The sequence below is a fragment of the Choloepus didactylus genome, chromosome 10 (genome assembly GCF_015220235.1).
Source record: "Choloepus didactylus isolate mChoDid1 chromosome 10, mChoDid1.pri, whole genome shotgun sequence".
Taxonomy (NCBI): domain Eukaryota; kingdom Metazoa; phylum Chordata; class Mammalia; order Pilosa; family Megalonychidae; genus Choloepus; species Choloepus didactylus.
Window position 1 is genome coordinate 118,542,743 of NC_051316.1, and position 5,705 is coordinate 118,548,447.

Sequence of the window (5,705 nt, forward strand, 5' to 3'; positions counted from 1 at the left end):
CGTCTCCTCAGTAGGAAAATGGGCAAGCATGTACTGGGAATACAAAGCACCACTGAAATGAACAAAGTCTTTTCTGGGTTTCTGAAGGGTCAGGGTGCCATTATTTGATGGAACTACCTGTCCGAAAGGGGCTTCACTTAAAGAAAAAGCCCCAGATTCTGCCTCTCTTTTTATAAGTCTTCTCTTTGAGCCATGGTGAACAATAGATGAGTTCCTTAACCTTGAGACTCCCCATGTTTGGTGGGCTCCATATAGGGTAGAAATTGATGCAATACATATTATGATGTCCTCCCTCAAAATGAAGGAGAATCTGCCAACACTATTCTCCTTAATGTTTTGTTGGTTAATTTAGAAATTAACCAACTTGACTGACTTTCATAAGACAATGAGGAGCAAAGTAACTCTTTCCAAACACATCATAGACAGCAACAAGTTCACTTCTTGTTTAATAACACTATAATTAAAACAGAACAGCTACTGACTATAATTGCATCTGTGGGACTTTGTCTCTGGGGTTACGAAATTTGCAATTATGCACAGATTTCCAACTTTAATTTGTTGCATAAAGTGGAAGCTTCTCACAAGAAACAAATAATTTAACTTTCCTACTAGTGCAAATGATGGGTCCTTTGGAGGATGAGAGTGGATCACAGACTTCAGGGAAGCTCTTGCCACATGAAAAAAATCTCTTCCTTTGTCTCCTACCGTGAGAAGATCCATCATCATTTTCCTGGGTTCAGGAATGAAAGTCTGGGTTTGTATCTAAATATCCAAGGTCTTCAATAAATTAATTTGTGGTGTGGAAATCTATACCTCCTTTTGTTCACTGAATCTTTGAAATTATTTTGGACAAATTTTAAGGGTGCCTGAAGAAAACATGAAGTTGGAAAGTAAAATATCTCTGAAACTAGAAGACTATTACCAAACCAGGGGAAGGAAATCATTTCAATGTTCCAATGTTCCATTGTAGCATTCCAGTGGTAAATGGATGACATAGCCATAGATGAGTTACTAATCTGGTTTTGGAAGAAAGAAAGACAGCATAAGATTTTTTCCTCTCTCTTTCCTTCATCAGATATTTATGACACAAAACCTCTCAGAGAAATGTCAAAATGAAGTCCAGGTGCAAAATAGCAGATTGAGGATTTTTTATTTATAGATATTCTGCTTGAAATTTTCCTTGTTATGACTGACACCTTCAAGCATGTATTCCTAATACTATCACCTGATTAGGAAGCCTTTCATCACAGACTGCAAGGTGATATCAAGCAAAAATAAAAGAAAATGGGGGAGAAAGTTGGTTTTCTATATAGCATGTAATGTTAATCCTTCTCTGTGTATAAAAAGATCAGTAGGACAAAATAAAATGTTCCAGGCAAACTGGACATCAGTAACAGGTTTTGTCTTCCTGGGGTTTTCCAACCACCCTAAAGTTGAGATCCTTTTATTTGTGCTGTCCTTGCTGGTGTACCTGATCACCTTTTTTGGCAATATTATTCTGATCTCCATCAGCATTCTGGATTCCCACCTGCACACCACCATGTACTTCTTTCTCAGCAACCTCTCTTTTCTGGACATCTGGTACACCTCTTCTGCTCTCACTCCCATGCTGGTAAACTTTGTTTCAGGGACAGACGACATTTCATTCTCAGGATGTGCTGCTCAGATGTACATCTCTCTTGCTATGGGCTCCACTGAGTGTGTGCTCCTGTCCATGATGGCTTATGACCGGTATGTGGCCATCTGCCACCCCCTGAGATACTCCACTATCATGAACAGGAGGGTCTGCATGCAGATGGCAGTTGGCTCCTGGGGGACAGGCTGCCTCACTGCCCTGGTGGAATCGGCATCTGTCCTACAGCTTTCTCTCTGTGGTAATAGCATCATCAATCATTTCTTTTGTGAAATTCTGACTATCTTGAAACTGGTATGTGGAGACACCTCCATGGCACAGTTAGTCATGCTGGTGATTAGTGTACTTCTCCTTCCCATGCCATGCTCCTCATCTGTGTCTCCTATGCCTTCATCCTCTCCAACATCCTGAGAATCAGCTCAGCAGGTGGAAGAGGCAAAGCTTTTTCAACTTGTGCGGCTCACCTGATAGTCGTGGTTTTGTTCTACGGCACAGCTCTCTCCATGTATCTAAAGCCCTCGGCTGTAGACTCACAGGAAATAGACAAATTTATGGCTTTGGTATATACTGGATTAACTCCCATGTTGAATCCTATCATCTATAGTTTACGGAACAAGGAGGTGAAAGTGGCTTTGAAAAAATCACTAATTAGGAGTCCTCTTGGCACTATCTTAATTTCTACATTCAAATAATTTTGGAACAAGCACACTCATCTGGATCATTTCCAATATTTTCCAGGAATCTACACAACACTCTGTGTGAACAAAATTCCATAAATTATAACTTCACACATGTTGCTTATTGGTGAGTTTTTCTTTGTCTTTTCCATCCTCACTGGGCATGGGGAATAATATGAGGCCTATGAACACATCACATCTTCTTTGTCAGAGAGGCATTCTAACGGTGCCCCTCTCTAACATAGATTAAATATGCCTGAGTTTAGGTTTAGGGAAAGCAAAACAATTGTAGATAATTATTAGAAGAGGCTCCAGCCTGAGCAATACAGAACCTGCAAAGAATGGTTTGTTTGGAGGTGAATGGGTTGGTGTAGGATCCAGTTGAGAAAAGAATTTGATGATTAGGACTTCTATGGTCTTCTTAATTCAAGTGCCCTAGAATATATAATAATTTTTCCTCCCGTCAGATAGATGTCCCATTCTATTGATTCTTAATCTGTCCAATATTTATATTGTAAATAAAAGCACCCAATTAATTTTATTTTCATCCTTACTTGAAAATCTCATAACCAGACAAAACTGACCATGGTTGGATGCTGAAGTTATTTGGTTCATCTAGTAACCAGCCAATTGCTATAGCAATTTTAAGTAAATATTCCAGGGAATCACATATGTTGTGCCTACTTATATTCAGGGAGTTATCTCTTATTACTTGTTTTAATGGGTGAGACATATGTGTTTATGGTATTGAAATGAAAATTTTATGCCTCATCTGCTCCAAGTGTGCATATTTAATCTTCCTCATGAAGCAGGAATTAACTGTGGGGTAGGCAAATGGCTGTCTGGAGTCAAGACCTTATAAAATGGTTTTATTCTGGTTTGGTCACCATATGCTTAGAGGGCCCTCAGCTTTTCTGATGTTTCCTTAAGTATCATCTTGTCCAAACAACTAGATCCAGGATGGAGTCAACCTCTCCATGGTCCAAGTGTACATGTTTTGCTGTCTCCCATGGATAGAAGTGGATATGTCATCTCAAATTGTGTTTTCTTCATTATTCCATGTGCCATGCTGAGCAGCCTCATGGTTACAATGTTCTTTACCAACAGAGGAAACCGTTCATTTGACTGTAGCTTACAGAACTGTAATCACATTTGAGACCTGCTTCTCTGCGGGAGCATCCAGTTCATGCTTTGGTTGTGATGCTCATATTCTGTGCCCTTGACTGTTTCACTCACACAGGTGATTGCCTTCAGTGGCTAAGTTCAATTTTCTCCTTATAGAAATTTTAACAAGGGGGTACTTAAGTTTGCTAATTAGTTTGCTAATTTAATGCTCAAAGAGCAGCCTTATTCTAAGCCCTGAGGTTCATTTCATTGTGACCCTCCCCCATGAACCATGTTGAAATGTATTCATGTGAGTTTACAGGAAATAAACACTTGCTTTTGCAATTGCATGGCAAATCAGAACTCACTTATGCCACTGGATTCCTGATGACTATTATTTCTAAATATTTAAAATATTTTATAATATTTAAAATCTAAAACTTATAGTAATACATTTTTACATGATTTCTAATGTGGTCCTTTTTATAGCTCAGTAATTTTCCACACATCTAAGAGCACATAATTCTGTGCTACTTTATTTGTTTTATGCTCTCCTGAAACTTTCCCAAACCAACATGAAAATAAGGGTCACCTGAACTGTTTGCTAAAACCATTAGGCTCAACTCAAACTACATCCATCAAATCAGAATATCCAGGGAAGAGATATGCTAATTGGTGTGCTTGAAAAGACCAGGTGATACTTATCTTATGAGAATTAGGACAATCTAACTCAGAACATTAGAAGGAGGAGCCTAAACCACATTACTTAATGCTTTTAGAAAGTTGCCCCCAAATAACATGCTGGATGTCAAGGCAATGAGATTAATCTATATCAGAATTTATGAAAAAATATGTTGTCTACCAGAGTGTGACAGTCTGAAGCTATGTAGCCCAGAAAAACATGTTCTGAAACTTAGGCCATTCCTGTGGGTGTGAACCCATTGTAAAGAGGATCTTTTTAAAAAATTATTTCAGTTAAGATGTGGCCCAGTTCAATCAGGGTGGGTCTTATTCCTATGGCTGAAGGCCTCATAGGGAAGGTCACAGACAGAGAGAAAGCCAAAGGATGCAGCCATAAGCTGAACATCAATGGAATCTGGAAGAGAAGGGAGAAGGCAGGAGAGGCCGCCATGTGCATTGCCACATGACAGCAAAGCCCAGGTCCAGGGATTGCTGGCAACCAGCCCCAGAAATCGATGGTCTTCTGGGATAAAGCATCGTGGTGATGATGTCTTGATTTTGGATTTCTCCTAGACTCAAAACTGAACCCGTAAATTTCCATTGATTAAGCCCACTCATTGCATGACTTTGTTATAAAAATACTAGGGACAGGGAAACTTCATTTAATGATGTGAAAAAGTCCAAAGAACTGTTCAAATGCAAGATTTCATTCTGTTTTGTTTGCTGCTATGTGCATTTGTGTAAAGGAAAAGGTAAAAACCAAACTCCTCAATTTTATTTGAAAAACACATTCTATATATAACTAGAGGGAAGAAATGTGCTTAAAGGCTTGTTTAAATATGCTTAGTTTTATTTTATGACATTATCGTTTTAGTAAGAGCTGCTCCTGTCAATGAATGACAATGAGTCTCCACCAAATTATTCTGCAAGTTAGAATCACAAAACGTGTGTTTCAGAACTTAATTTAGCGTCTATAGCTCTCTTTTTCTGTTAAGTGTGAAACATTTTGACATACCATGTTTCCTTAGGAGGATCAAATTAGAAAGCTAGTTTGAAAGTATTAGTTTATTTTAATCACTAGGAAGAAATCTTTCAGATAAGATAATATAAAGAAAAAATGGGTCCATTTTAGAAAAAGTTTACTATTCCAATCTTAAATTCATTTAGACAATATAGATTTCAGAATGTTAAAACATCACAATTAAAACATAACAGCTACTCACTTTAATTGGAACTGCAAAACATTGTCCCTGGAGTTTCTAAGAGCCTCTACTGATAAATACATTTAATTCCTAACTTCAACTTGCTACTGGGAATTGCCAAATTCCCCGTAAAACAACCAAGAAGGTAAATGCAAAGCTAATGACTGGACTTTTGAGGATGGTTCCCAAACTGAGACTTCAAAGAACAACTGGCACTCAGTTTTAGGCTCTCTGGCCACGGAACTCAGTACCTGAAGAGATTCCATCATTGTTTTGAGATTGAGGAAGAAAAACTGAAACAAAGGTCTGACTTTTTTGGATAATCTCTTTGGTGGCTCCAGTTTTACCTAAAGAATTATCTTTTAATTTATAAGTCAAAACAGAATTTTTGTGAATCCCTTGATTGCT

At 38.2% G+C, this 5,705-nt stretch overlaps 1 pseudogene; it reads left to right on the top strand.

Moving 5' to 3' along the window:
• The first annotated feature begins 1,366 nt into the window (after positions 1 to 1,366).
• LOC119505739 lies at positions 1,367 to 2,325 on the top strand (annotated as a pseudogene).
• Positions 2,326 to 5,705: the final 3,380 nt, after the last annotated feature.